The following is a 15679-nucleotide window of genomic DNA, read 5'->3' on the forward strand; positions in this document are numbered from 1 at the left end:
AGAAAAAAATCCTTTTAATCGTCTTTCACTCTTCCCTCTCCCTTGGTTTCCTCCCTCCCAGAGCCAGCAGACATCTCAGCACTGAGCAACCCCCAGATTTCAGCACCTTGCCTTGCTCCTCTTTATTCTTTAAACGCTTGTCCACAGGCGCCAATGAAGACAGTCATTTATAACTGCCTTTTGTTCCTCTGTTTACAGCTTCCCTTCCAGACTCCAGGGATGGCTGACGTCAGGGTGCTACATTTGGGCTCATCATACTTTTATCTGGTGTTAATGCCTTCCATGAACAGCAGGAATGCGGACTGCAAGGCGAGCTGCTGGGGCAGCACGGGGAGAGGGGGCCCAGGGAGGGCAGGTGGGAGCCAAGCAGGCAGTGCTGCATCAGGGCATGGCACGATGCTGCCCACCCTGCTCTCCCTGCCAGGCACCAATTGGTTTGCTAGAGAGGACCATGGTCATTTATGGCCTTGTACAGGGAGGGCCTGCCCACTGGCACCCTGTCTGTCTGTCCAGGCAGCTGGCAGAGTTGTATGTGGCACCACAAGCTACGCGCCAAGCTATTTTTAAGATGCCTGGGCTGCATCCCAAGTATAGCTTGCTCTATTTCTGGTGCAAAATGATCTTCCTGGGTGGGGGATGCACAGATTTTTTTTTTTTTTTTCATATGAAACACAAGGGTTTGGAAGCAGCGAGAGAAACATCTGGGCACAACTAGAAGAGAGGCACAAAAAAAAAAAAAAAGGACAAGCTGGTGGTGGTCATGAAGGTCTTGCCCAGAGGGAGAGTTCTATGCTCACTGCTCTTAGTGAATGCTCATTGCCAATGGTTTGCTCATGGATCAGGAATCAAGTAGGCCTGGCTTTGGTTTACAGCTGGGGTTTACTGAGGACACTGGAGGGCTTTGCATTTGTTTGAAATAGGCTGCTGGGGGAGTTTTAGATTCCAAAACGTTTAACAAGGCTGAAAGGGATGAACGGGGATGCTAAATGCAGAGCTGTAAACTTGCTGGTTGGTTTCACCAATTTTGGATCTGCCTCTCACTCCAGATCAACTAGACTCAAGGCAAAAGAACACCATTTGTTCACCAGGGCTTAAAGCAATTCCTAAAAAGAATTAAGCAAAAGGAGATGCTTGTTTACTACATGCCTTGTAGTTACATCAAAAGGCCCTGGGAAGTGGTGCAGGCTCCACTACAGCAGGGATGTCATGTGGGTGGGGTAGCAAGAGGACTCTGCTCGTGCCTGTGGATGCTGGAGCAGATAGATCAGGCTGTCACCCATGCTCTGCCAGGCTGCTCACTATGGGAATGGATTTTACAGGTAGAAAGTGATGTGCTGGACCATGTACTGACTACTCATGGCTGTGAGTTTTGCCAGTGCAACTTTCATGCCTATGTCTGAAACTGGAGGTCTAAAGTGTTTCATCTTCTCACAGAGGTGAGCTGGTGATAACACAAAGGTTTCTGAGAGGATAGAAAAGGATGTTAAAGAGTTTTATTCAAAGCTTAAGAAGAATTTGCCTTTCTTAATTTTTCAGCTACCTTCCAAGGATCCACTCTTTAATTGCAAATAGCACAAATAAATGCAATGTCTTCAACACTAATCATGGCACTTATCAAAGTCCTGTTCTCTGAAACCTATGGCTCTGTTACCTCCACTCGTCAGGAAGATCTTTTCCTCAATCATAAATTATCAGTGGAAACATTTGATATTTCCAAAGCCCAGCATAAGACTGATAGTTTTTCCTTTGAGGTGTTCTTTTGGAGGAATTGAGGCTGGATGAAAATTTTCCACTTTCTGATTTCCAGTAATCATGGCTGATTTAATACTATCTCTGTATTAAAAAAAAAAAAAAAAGTTGGCTCCCAGGGACAGGAGCCAAAATACTTCCATCTACTACCACAACACAGAAGAAAGGAGTGAGTAATGACATTCAGAATAAGAACCAAGTCTGTCTGCAGGTAGAGAAAATCAGATCCAGAAGGCTGGGCTTGAGGTGCTGTTTCTCATCAACTCTCTCTGGTTACCAAGGGTAGCAGATGTAAAGATACAAACTGATTTCTAAGGAAGAACAGACTCTTTTGATTATGCAAGTTGAAGTCCTACGTAATGTAAGCCAAACTTCTGACTGAAAAAAATACCTCTTCTTTAGAAGGAAACTGTCCTGACAGATTATTTCAAATTATAGAGGTGCGACTTTGTAAAAGAATTTCTGGGCAATGTTCAATGGAAAGAGCAGATGAGTCTCAGAAATCACTGATTCTTAAAACAGGCCGGTGTTGCTTTCACCAAGCCACCTCCTGTTTTTCTACCTCAGTCTACTTTTCTCTAGAATGAAGGCTGTAATGTTATGCCTTGATACTATCAGATTTAACTGGGCAGTTCACCAGCTGGTGACAGACAGACAGAAGCAGCTCACTAGGGAAGGCACACACCCATCAGGCTTTTTCTGGCGGAGTACTCTGAGCATGTTTGAAGTGCAGTGGTCATCAGGTCTCGCCATTGCCTTAATGTCAAAGTGTTCTCTCTCCCCAGTGGAGCTGGGATTGATGGGCTTGCAGGGAGGGTAAAGGTGGCTATGCTAAAGGCCTGGCCAGCTCAGGGATGTGGCTCCTGAACTTCCCTTGGAAGTGGCCTTAGCAAGATCAGATCCAGCCAAGCACAAGGGTGGAAGCAGGATAGGGAACAGTCTAGGGTGGATCTGGAGCAGGAAAGCCCTGTATACAGAGACTGCAACTGCTGTGAAGTGATGAGTCGAGTCAGAAATGGTGGGTTTTTTGGGGTGAAGGAGAAGGGAAATCTCTTTGCCTTGAAGGAGGAAGCACAAGGAGCTCAGCAAAACCAGGGAGGTGTAGGGGGAGGATGCAGGTGGGAGCAAGGGATGTGTGGGGAGGTGTGGGTGGGGTAAGGGGAATCAACAACTTCTATGTTTGTGGCAGGAGAGAAGATAAAGTGAGTTACTGGTGATGAAACAAAGGCAAACTGAAGGGGAAGGAAAATTGCTTCATGTTTGTAGTGGTTTTTCTCTTGCACAGTGAGGTAAGATCCTGGGTGAATAGAGACTTGGAGGCTGGCAGCAGAAAAGGAGACTTGGGTGGGTGAACAAGGAGGGTTTGTGAAGCAAGATGGTGAAAAGGCAGATGCTGGAGGCTGTCAAACCGTTTGGTGAGGGAAAAGGTAGAGATACAGGAGAGGAATGGAGGAAATAGTTCCTTGATGCCAGAGACTCTACACAATGTGGAGAAGGAAATGGATGCTGTCAGTGAGCTAAACTTAGAGATTATAGGGTAGAGCTCCATGATGGGAGAAAGGACACAAACTTTGAGAGGGAGGAAAATGAAGAATCAAATATTTGTAATAAAGACAAGGAAAATGCAGCAGAAAGGATGGGACTGAGAGCAAGCAAATAGTTGGGAAGTTACTGAGTGCTCAAGTGTAATGGATTGAGCTCCCTTCACCCTGCTCAGAGTGGGTGGGAGGGAGCACTCTGAGTTGACAGGAGAAAGGCTATTTGTCCACAGTTGAAAGAGATGTTATCCCCATTGTGCAGGAGGGGAAACAACCTGACTCCTCAGTTTCTAAGGAGGATTGCAGCTTCTCTAAATAGGACAGAAAGGGTCATAATATGAAAGATGGGGGAACTTGTGCTCTCACTTAGAGCTGAGCACTCAGGTCATGATGGGGTCCTTCAAAGGGAGAGCTCTCTTTTTCTAAGGGCTGCTTCTCAAGGAGGTCTCCAGTTAGGACAAACTGGTCCATTCTGAGCTGGGCACTGCTACAGGTAGACTTCTCTTTTGCCACTAGCTAGGATGCTTCTCTTCTCCATGGGCAGGTGCTGCACATAGTCCCACAGCACTTCCAGCCTTCCAGACCTTGTTGGTTCCTTATGCATGTGGGAGGTACAGAAACACAGAAGGAACATGCAGTTGAGTGCAGGTGAAGCTTCAGCCTTGTGTGCTTTATGTAGGTGATTTCAGCACCCTACTGACTGCATTAATGAGCCTGAAACATGCAACAGTGCTTGCCCAAGCCTCATAGCCACTGCTGAGACTTTGGGGGGCATGTTGTTGCATTTTCCCATTCTGCTGCACAAGCCAGTTTCCCTTCTGAAAGACAGTTTAAGCCCTAAAGAAAAGGGGCTGATTCTCACTTGTCTTGCCCTTCCCACTATGACGTAAGTGAGTATGAGATATCACCATATCAGAAGTGGGACCAGTTGCCCCAGGCTGTTCTCCTTATACCTTGGCTTCCCACCAAATTGCCATAGATCTCCATTTTTCCCACGATGCTCCTCCCCTTCAAGCCAGCAACATGGTTCTGGTGTTTCTGAGATAAAGGAATGAGAAATGGCTTTGCAAGAAGGAGGATGCCTGTGGGAGTGTGGTGGTCAGCTGAGCAACTACTTGTCACAGCTGAAGGTGCTGGGCCATGTTTGCAGATGCACTGCACTGTTAGCTCTGTTGCCTGGTGGCTGCTGTGATATGTTCATCCTTTTCCTGAGCTGTGTGAACTGTTATTCCCTTGTGCTGAAAGCTCAGGCAAGGTGCTGGAGCTCACTGGGTATGAAAAGTGATAGCCCAGCTGGTATTCCAACCACTCTGCAGGAGCACCATGTGGAATTGGGGGTGCAGAGCCTGTGCAAAGAGTGAGGGGTGTGTGGGTGCTGCCAGTTCAGCCCTACAGATGAACACACAGCTCCTCCTGTGTGGCATTCCTGCCAGTGTCATTGCATGGGAGCATGTTGCAGGCACACTCCTTGCTGAGTTGTCCCTGTGCATGGGTGGCATGTGTGCAAGTGGTATGCAGTGGCTCCTGAACTTAATGCATTTTCAGGGCAGGAAACAGTCTTCTCCTGCTGAGCACATAGTGGAGGTCACCATGCCAGGCCAGTGGCCACCCAGCCCTTCTCAGAGGATGCAGAGGGTGGGAGAAGAACTAACTGAGCGTGTGGAGTTCTTCTTCCACGTGGAAGTGGAACAGTTGTTCACCACCAGCTGTGCCCACCCTTGAATATGTTGGCTGTGTCAGGATCCCCCATACATGACCCGTGGGGGGAGTCTCAAGTGCTGATTGTATGGGGCTGAGCATGCTAGATCTGTGCCAGAAGAGGCTGGGAGCAGGGGGGCTGTGTGAGCCTTCCTGCCTGGCTCCTGCACTGCATGGTGACGTGGTTGTTGCAGGAAGGAACAGCAAGTTCCTGAGGGGACATTCCTCCCATAGCTTTGCGGGCGCCATGGTCTCCTCCTTGCTGCAGCACATAGCCTGTCTCCAGTGGCTGTTCTTGAATCCCATTTCCATGGCACCTTTCCAGACCTGTATTTCTTTTTGCATGCCAGGGTGGAAGCAAACCCCCACTCCCTGCCCTGAAGCCTTCATCCAGAGCCTTCTAGCAGCAGCTGTACTTTTCCAGTGTGCGTCTGCTGGGCAGGAGAGAGCCCTGCAGCTTCTTTGAGGGCTCCTGGAAAGCAGACAGGATGGATGCACAGGCTGGTGCTTGAGCTTGGGTTCCTCTCAAGTGAAAACATTCATGTCCTTGTGCTCTTCACCCCTCTTTCTGCTCCTTATTTGCTAATCAAGGTCTAACTGGTGTTTCAGAGATTGCTTTTAGAATAGAAGTTACTTTGAAGGTCTCTTGCCCACTGCCTTTTGGTCACTTTTCTGCTTGCAAACCTTCTCCTTCTGGCAGCATTTTTCACTTGCCTTCCTTGAACATGAATGATTTTTTTTTTGCCAGCAGTACTTCAGCAGCTGCAGAAAAGTTCCAGAGAAGGGAGTGTGTGCTTGATTGTGCTTTCTGGGTCTGGGCTCGGTCCTGCCAGCTCAGCACTGGTGGTGTTGAGGCCAGTCTCTGTATATGGATGTTTCTGCCCTAGATAGCTGCAGCACTAAGCTGTCTCAAGGCTCTTTACCCGCACAACAGACACCAGATCCCTCTGAAATGTAGTGCTTGAGGCTGAAACTGAAAGTCCGGAGAGAATTAGTCACTCCTGTACCCTAGTAACGCTGGCGAAAACCAGCCTCAAACACGGTGCAGGCGAGTGTTTTGCAATCCCAGCAGCAGCCTAGCGCTTCTGCTCAGGCAGAGCGAGCTGGTAGGGGGAGGACAGAGCTAAAATGCACCCCACATCCTTCCCCCTGCCCTGTGTTGGCCCACTATGGGCTGAGCTCTGGAGGTGGGAGTAGGGTGATGAGGGTTTGATAGGGATGGGACAGCACCCTACTTCGCATCAGGGCTGACCAGTGTGGGAGCTTGTATTGTGCATCTGCCTAGTGAGATGGCAAATGCAGCCCTGAATGCTTTGGGTGACATGCCCATGGGGTGTCAGGCAGCATTCTCTTGGAAACACTCTTTGCCTGTGTTGCTGCCTGCGTCCTCATCCCAAACTCAGCTTGGAGTGTCTGAAAATTTGCCATCCTCAGGAGGGTTTTGAGCCAAGCTTCAACTTTTTGGGGCTCAGCGTCAGCCACAGCCTTCCCTGAAATGTATGGAGCTCTTTGCAATGTTGAGCTGCTGCTGTGCTTTTCCTCTTCCAGGCTCTCTGCAGGAGCGCTGGGGTGCAAGGAGGGGGCTGTGTGCTCTCCTCACAGGGCTGCCTGCCCGGTTTAACTGGTTCCAGATTTGCAGGCTTCACGTCAGTGCCTGAAATGAGACCCGGGCTGTGCTTAACCACCACAAAACATAGCAACGGCACAGCAGCGCTGGCACCCATGCAAAGAGGAGTCAAAAAAAAACCACACATGAAAAGTCAACGTGGAACAAAACCCAGCCGGTTTTTCAGGCCTGCCTGGCCTTCACAGCACAGAAAAAAAAGGCAAAGCTTCCAGGAAATGGATGTGGACCTACAGAGGGACCATTAGGGATGCTCTGAAAGCTCCCACCCGTTTCAACGGGGAGTGTTTTAGGTGGTGCTGCTCTCGTCCTAGCGGTCAAGCAACTTCCCTGTCCCTGTTGTCTCCTAAAAATGTCTGTCCAGACAGCCCTGGAGCGGGGCAGGCAGTGGCCAGGATCCTTAGTGCTACCTGTTCTGCTCTGCCTGCTCAGCACTGACCTCATGGTCACTGCCATTTGGGCAGGCTTTGGAGCCTCTGGTCACAGTGTTACTGCCGGTACAAGGCAGACCCCCTCAAGCCAACAGAAGAATAGGGGGAGTAGTAAGAATGTTAATTATGGCCCCAGGAGAAGGTCTTGCTTGGACCTCAGATCCAGAATGTTCCTGAGTCCTGGGATACCTTTCAGGAGAGGGGGACAGAGTTGCAGTGAGCTCTAGGGAAATGCGAACCCATGTCTGTGTCACATCTGCTGTCTGGCTCCATAGTGGGCCCAACCAGTCTTGTGTGTCTGATCATCCTGAACTTAGGGAGCTCTGAAGGGGGGGTCCAGATCCACATCTAAGAAAGACAAGTCCTTGTGCAAGTATAAGACTTCCCTCCTAGCCCCCACAGTCTTCCTAGGTAGGACACTGCCTTGTATTTCATGCCAGTCTCTGCCACCCCAAAGAGACCAGTGCTCCTTCCAGTACACTGGCAACTTGGTAACAGGGATCAGATGTGCAGAAGACGTCCATGGCTCTGTGCAGACTTGGCACAGGGAAGCCAGTCTTTGTATGTACCACTAGATCAGGTTGCCCAGGGAGGTGGTTGAGGTGCCTTCCCTGGAGATATTCAATGTAAGGCTCGATGGGGCTCTGGGCAACCTGATCTAGTGGTTGAGTGCGGGGAGATCAGACTAGATGACCTTTGGAGGTCCCTTCCAGCCTGGACCATTCTATGATTCTATGTTTTGGGTGACAGGGAAAACTGGGAGCTGAGAGAGAGCATAGATGGGCACATGAGAAAAGGCAGCCCTCACACTGAATCATGTTCTCTGCTCACATCAGAGTCCTGCTTCTGACATGGATGGAAACAACATGGCCAGCATGGCCAGTTCTAATGGTGCTGGGCCAGGAGGGATGTGGAGGGAGGTTAAGGGACTCTTGTTGCACCAGGTGGAGCCCTACAGCAGGAGCTGAGGTTAACGCTATCATAACTTCAAATGCTGTTAGTAGTTACAAAAAAATACGCCAAAAAAAACCAACCAACATAAAAAATCTGCTTTCACAATTCTGTTCTCCTGACCCTTCTGGCCATACATTCTCAGGCTTGCTAAGTGCTGCAGGACACGGTGTGTCCTTTTATTGCTCCTTAGCTGACCTGCCATTTATAGCCTCCACCTCTGACTGCTGGGTCTCCTATTTTGAAGCAGTGTAAAGGAGTAGGATGGATCACCTTTCTTTCTCTGCCTCCTCCCACATACCTTGGTCATGCTACCTCCAGCATTTCCCCTTCTCACGCTAAATAAGCTCTCTTGGCAGGATAAGCGCAGCCCACAGTGTTAATTTTATTCACTGCTTGATCTTTTTTTCTGGACTTCACTGGCATTTGCTGGCTAGCCCCCTCCCTGCATGTGCTCTCAGCCCTGGCAGAGGTTTGCCGGTGTCACTTGTGTCACTGAAAACCTCTGCTCTGTGTGTTCTTAAAGCTGTGTATTTACAGGACACCAGGAAAAGTAACCTCAGCTGTCACAGTAGAAACTTGGAAGTGAATCCAGTCTGCAGAGAGAACTAGGGAGGAGAAAAGCAGATTGTGGTTCAGTCACCTGCACCTCCAGAGCCTTGATGGGACATTATCAGGCTGATTGGCACCTGCTAGTGAACCAAAATCTCCAAATGCCTCCCTTAGATCAAACTCCTGCAATCTGGGGAGGAAAACTCTGCATGTGAATAGCTTCTGTGGGAGGCAGGTTCCCAGCCCAAGGTCAACCCAGAAAGGCACTGCTGAGTGGAAGTACCTGGTTCGTCAGTAAGCACAGTTAGACTTTGCATCAGCACAGTGACCACCACAGAGGTATGACGAGTTTCAGTGATCTCAAGCTCTTATTCAGACTGTAGTCACATCAGGTGTAGAACCTGATGTGCTTTATCAAGGAGGCAAGTCTCCATCATCTTTACACAGAAGAAAGAGGTGACTGAGTCATGAAGTAGCTTGTTAAAAATTATCCAGAAAGTCAATGAAGGAGAGAGAAGGAGATAGAAGAGAAATGGGGCTCAGGTCTCTTGAGTATTGCTGCCAAGTCCGAGGCACCAACTGCCAGTGCTTTTATCAGCTTCCATTCACTTTGAAATGCTCCTCAGCACATTTTCCACCATTTCTTTCCATCTGAAAGGAGAGACAATTAAATCCTATGACTTATGGGAGTGATGGAGTGACTCATGCTAAGCCAAAGCAGAAGTTGCTGTCAGACATGTTACACATCTGGATTTCCAACCCCATGTCAAACAGTTGCTGACACTTCTCAGGGTTGCTCTGAAACCTGCAAGACTACCCCAGTATTACATGGCATTCAGAGATGTATCATCAGGAGTAAACAATGTGTCTTCAAGGTGTGATGAGAAAATGTCATACTCTGATTTTCAGACTGCTAGAAAGGTATGTGAGTAAACTAATAAATATGATTTGACTTGTGGGGTTTTTTGTCTCCGACCTTAGACTGTTGTACAGTTCTGCTGTCATCATCAAACTGCTGTTCATCCCAGAGAGGTGGACACAAGCCAGCACACCCACAGAGGACATTGTCCCACCCTCAAAGAGATTCATCTTGTCCAGCTTTGCTGTCACATTAGCCAAGAGGGTGTTTTTTTGTTTGTTTGTTTTAGTTTACTTCTCATATGACAATCTCTAAAATAGCTACAGCAAAATGAATAAATAAATACCTGTTGGGAGTTTAAATAAAGCTGCCTTGCTCATCACATTCTCTAGACGTATCTTCTTTCCTGCACAGAAATCTTTTTCCAGGCTGAGTTTAAGGAGCTGGGACACTCACGTGTGATTCTGGGATATTGTGAGGCCATAACAGCATTTGCCTGAGCAGGCTGTGGACGCTTGGGTGCTGCCAAAGAGACATTTGCTGTGTCTGAGGGGACAGGACTAATGGGTCCAAGGAGTGGCTCTCACTAGGGACGGGCTGCATGGGGAGCCCATGAGTCCTGAGGACTGTGCACATGCACTTGTCTGTGGCCACTGAACATAAAAAGCATTTCTTTCACAATGTGTGTGCCCCGGGCCAGAAATGGGCACATTTGACCTTGAAATATCTCTAGGGTGAAAATATCATCCCACCATGCTCAGCCCAACGAAAGCTGGAGCTGCGGCTGGGGGATATCTGGTACCGCTCTACAAGTAAGAACCATGTCTGAAATGAATAGTGCCTCCCTCTCCAGCCTCCTTCCATCGCTGTGTGTCTTTCTGCCACCTGCTGGGCTTTGAGGCACCATCCTGCGATGGTTCCCTGTGGCTGGCTCTGGCTTCGATGAGCTCTAGGGGACAAAGCCCTGGAGCCAGAGGTGGAGAACTGCCAGTGACTCCATTTCATGTGGCCTGCAGGTATGTGGAGTTTTCATCAGATGACATTTAGGTGTGTGTTGATGCATGGCTTGCTAGAGGTGGCTGAAGAGTCTCCTTCCTTCCTACCCACTCCTGTCCTAAGGAAGACTGTAGAAAGCAGCAATGGTGGGTGAAGGGATGTCTGTGATATCTCCTTCCCTTCCTCCTGCTGGGTCTATGATTACTCCGGAGAGCTACCCCATACTGAAACCTTTCCCAAAGTTTTTGACATCTTGCTAAACACTGTAATAACATGAAAGTGTTCAGCTTTCTCTGGGGAGGACCCTGGACTAGTTCCCTGGAAGGATGTCATCCTTCAGATGCTGCTGGCTGTCTTGACATCACCTTTGCGCATCTGTGCATGATGTTCACTTTCAGAGGTGAACTGTCAACAGACCTATGGACGTGTGCATATGCACCACCAGACACAACAAACCCGTTCCCAAGTGATACAAGCTAAACTGAGAGAGAAAAATCTTCTACTTGACCGAGAGAGTGCAGGCCGGGAGCGTTTATGACGCAAACCTATCCCTGCAAATCCTTCTCCCAGCTCAGACTTGGCTAAGTTCATGCGGCCGCTGGAGCTGGGCGGTGGTTTGCAGGACAAAGCTCCCCTCTAGTGGGAGATCCCAGCAGTGCCGGGCACCGAGCACAGCCCGGCCACAGCAGGTACCTCACTCACCCAGGGCCGGAGAAAATCCAAAGCAGAGGCACTTCTTGCATAGCTCTGCAGAACCAGCACAATAGGGCCCATCTTAAAGAGGGCAGACCCCGACTACGGAAGAAATTTTTACAATGGGATCAGTGAAACACTGGCACAGGTTGCCCAGAGAGGTGGTACAAGCCCCATCCATGGAAATACTCCAGATCACGTTAGACTGGGCTCTGATCAGCCTGTTCTACTGGAATATGTCAAGGCTCACTGCCGGGGGTTGGACTAGATGACCTTTGGAGGTCCCTTCCATCCCAAAGCATTCTGTGATTCTCTGATAAATGGCTGTGTAACTGCCACAGCACCCTGAGAAGTCTGTATTGTTGTTACCTGCTTTTTACAGAGAGAGAAAATGCTGGGAAAATAGGGTAAGAACCTTTCCTGATGAAGTTATCTGAGGTCAGGAATTGCATGATGCTGGAGGGAGCATTGCTTGGATCATCTGTGCTGATCTGTCACACTGCTCAGTGGCTCTTCACAGAAAGAACTTTTGTCATTTTGCAAGTGGCCCTTAACAGAGCTGTGTGCTGAAAAATGCAGTGACTAAACGTAAATTCTTTGCTTTTTAATGTGTGTGTGTGTGTGTCACTCAGAAATGTCCAGGTTTTGAGCAGCAGCATGCCCTAATGCTGCAGGATACAAACCAAGTCTGAGTACTGGGAAATGTGGGAGGTTTTACTAGGACTGCCCCTGAGTGACCACGATGCAAATATTCCCTGGAGAGGGGTTCGTCTGCAGGTTGAGGACCAAGGTTTGGGAGTGCTCTGAGATCTGATGATAAAATTGTTACAAAAGCAGCTAAACATTATTGATACTACTGCAATTATCAGAGTTTCAGAAAGGAAAATGCATTTTTTTTTTCTGGCATCAGACTGTGACAGAACAAAAAAATACAACTGTGTTAGTGAGGACCTGATCCTTGCTGCTGCGCACTATGCAAGCCAGGGTGTCTTCTGCACCTGTGTGTCTGCACCACTCCCCATTGCTGTGCAAGGTGACAGGGAAACTTGGGGGCTTCTCCATAACCACCTGCCAGTGCTGCACTGGCCCCTGAGGACTGGCAATGCAACTGCACTGTGTGCAGCTGTGGCGACCTGGCTGAGCCCTGGGCAGCAGCTCCAGTGCCCTGCTTGTGTAAGGGCTGCTCTCATTTCTATTCATTTGGGGTAATGAGTTATTTTTCCAGTGCTTCCAGGGCAATGGCTTCTGGGGAGAGGAGAAGAATGCAAAGGGCATGTTTTGTTACTCAATGAAGTTTCTGAGGGGATGTGGCCTCAAGTAACCTCTCTCCAATGTCTGGGCTTAGCTTCTGAATTAAGGATGACATCCTCTGATATGCTTCTGCAGCAGTGAAGCCAAGGCTGACCCAGCCCCAACTGGATCTCCCCTTGCAGAAATGATTAAGGGTGTGTGCATGGGGCTGAACTCCAAAGCAGAGTCTTCCTCCTCAGTTCTTGCTGGGAAAGCTGTGGGCTGCACCATGCAGCTGTGCCAGTGGCTGACTCGTTGTGCAGGTGCTGTGTCCCTAGAGCTGAGGTGTGAGAGTTTATGGGAGATAAAGCTTTCTGTGCTTAGGACTTTTGGCTCCAGTCCATGTTGAGGGTTGGTTCTGCCTGATGGCTCCTTGGTGGTCTCAGCATGAAATGAGCTAGTGAACCTCAACTTGGTTCCAGGCAGAGACAGATGTTCATGTTTAAAAACAATCACTACCATGGTCATCGCTATCCAGGCTGCATCTTGGCAATGGAAGATTCATAGCTTGAATAACTACTGAAGAAGCAAAAAGCCTTTCTTCAGGTCAGAATCAATGTGTTTGGCTCCAAATCTGCTAGGGAATTCTGTGGTCTTCCTGATATTGCAACTGTGGAAAAAACATTATGAAAATTCAGCTTAATCAGGCCTTCTTCCAGAGCATGACACTGACACAGGAACAGTACAGGATTATCTGGGGGCTATTCTGGGCAGTGTGATGCTAGATAGATCTTCACTGGCTCGAGATGCTATCAAACATTACAGGACAGTTTTAAGCACCACCCCCACCCCAACCAGTGCAAGCCCTCATTTATGGTGAGAGGCTGCATGGAGGGATTAAAGTGATTTGACAACAGCTGCCCAAGAAAATAGACAACTTCTGTCAGAACATCATCTTCCAAGCCTCAACTCTGTGCACTGACCAGCAGACAGGGTGATGCTTCCAAGAGCTCTGTCCCAGCAGGGCTGAGCAGTGACCAGTGGGAGCTGAATAGGAAGGAGCTACATGGCCCTCTTGTATCCTCTTCTCAGGGTTTCCATCTCAGTCAGAGCAGAGTTATCAGACTCCCTGCAGCCTCCTCAGAGTGCTAGTGAGTGTCCATCTGAGCGACATGGTGTTACCTGCCGGAGGTTCTTCCTCCTTGTCCTGAAGCCAGCCCAGCGACTGCACCAGCAGCAGTAGGAGAAAGCTTAGGTAAAAGGAGACTGCTTTTATCAGCTGGGTAATTCTTGTCAGGATGGCAGGAACTGCGATCCTGGCCCAACATCAGAGAATGAGAAGGTTGAGCACTGCAGTGTGCTGAGTGTGCCAGCCTGGCTCCAGGGCCCCTTTGCCTGGTGCTAGGTGATCACCTGACAGTAGGCAATTCAGCACATGCTGCCACTGCAGCCAGGTTCCCACTGCACCTGCTCAGGTGGAAGCAACTTCCCTGTTATTAGGTGTCTGGGGAAGCTGCTCCATGTGCTTACTTGCCCTCCTCAGGAATGAGAATATGTCTAAGTGTTTTGTGGGAACAAACATAGCAAGATGTCTCCTCCCTTTTGCTTCAAGAGTCTGAGAAATCAGTGCCCTTTTGCTGTAATGACTGGTAGTGCTGTGGGCTGCAGTCCTTCCACCAGCCTCAACTTGCTCAGGATCTATTGCAAACACTCAGCAGTTCTGCATGGTGCTGCTGTGGTTATTGTTACAAGGGTTATTATTAGAAACCCAAGCCACACTAATGACCTCAAATGTGGTGATGAGGTGACTGTAAACTGCCGTGTGTGAGGATAGCACCATCAGCTCAGGAGGCCACTTTGAAGGTTTGCTCAAGTACTAAAGACCTTGCCATATTGCTCTCACCTAATGGAGAAGATAAAAAGTGCATTAGCAGCTAGATATGGACTATCCACATGTCACAGTCACTCCCCTGCTCACACTCAAGCAAGACTTCCCTTCCTCAGATGGGCTCTCAGCGCATAACCACAGTGTCTGATAAGGGGCACTGAGATGGTGGGGAGGAGGGAAGGCAGCAATACTTCTGCAAGGGCATCACTGTTGCTATTCTCCTAAGCTTGGCCAGTCCCTAGGCTTGACACAGCCACACGCTCATCTGCACATTGTGTTCCCATTATTTTGTCTATGGTTTTCAGGGCGGGATGTGTCCTAATCTGCATCTAAGCAATTCAAAGCTGCTGGCACCCAGTGATGGTGTTCTAGATGCAGCTGTGGAAGGGGAAATAAGCACTGAGATAAATGGTGGCCTCCCTTCTGTCGCTTTCCTTCATTCTTTCTGTTATTCCCAGGGGTGGCTGGGCTGCTGTGACAGTGAACCCCAAACCCTCTGTTTTTGACTTCCTCCAAAGTCCACATCCTGTGCAAAATGTAAAACCAAGTGAGATAATAGTGAACAAAGTGTCCCGGGGCAGTGGAATATATCTCTATCCTAAATCTCCCAGCTTTGCAAGAGAAATGGACCACATGCTGTATGAGATGGGAAAGAAATCTTCAGCCTGGTATGTGGTAGTGGCCTTTTCCTGCTCTTGGCCCTTGCCTAGAAGGTGTGCACTGGTGAAGATTGTAGCAAGTGGACACCTGTCTGCACTGGTACTGTGGTTTGGTTTATTTTATTTTTTTAAGTTTTGTCAGAAAAGAAAGCATTGTGCAGCAACCGCGGAGAAGCCCTTCCTGTTGCCTTGTGCCCATAGTGAATTCAAAATGTCAAGCAGGTGAGTACCACCGCTCCGGCACCGGTGCAGACAAGTCATCTCTATAGACTGGTGTGGGCACAGGTATGAAATTAACGGCCTTTGCAGGCTGCCAGGGGGGTACGGCCACAGACATCTGGGCTTCCCTGACTGGCCAGAGGGCATGGGTGAGGTACCACCCTTTGCAGGCGGACGCGCGTTGGAGGTGGTGGCGCTGGGCGTGGCTGGCGGCAGCTTCGAATCGACGTTTCAACGGGAGCGCAAGTGCTGCCCGGCTGCTGCTCGCCGTGCTGCTCCGCGCCCCGCTCCGTCTGGCCATGGGGAACGCCGAGTCCGTCCCGCGCAGTGCCGCTGGCACCGGTAAGTGCGGGGATACGTCCCGTCCCTTCTCCCCGTGCTCCTGCGGGATCTGGACGGACCCAGCCCCCCTAGCTCTGGAGCTCCTCCAGCGCTGGATTTGCCGCAAGCGGGTAGCGCACGGCTGTGTGCTGCGGGCTTGACAGAAACACCAAAGAGGACGGTCTGGTGTATCCCTCGGGGTCAGGAGGGTGTGACAGAGGCACTGGTGACACTCAGGGAATTGGCAGGTAAAATGCCAATGCCTGGGGCC

The sequence above is a fragment of the Indicator indicator genome, chromosome 18 (assembly GCF_027791375.1).
Source record: "Indicator indicator isolate 239-I01 chromosome 18, UM_Iind_1.1, whole genome shotgun sequence".
Classification (NCBI taxonomy): Eukaryota; Metazoa; Chordata; class Aves; order Piciformes; family Indicatoridae; genus Indicator; species Indicator indicator.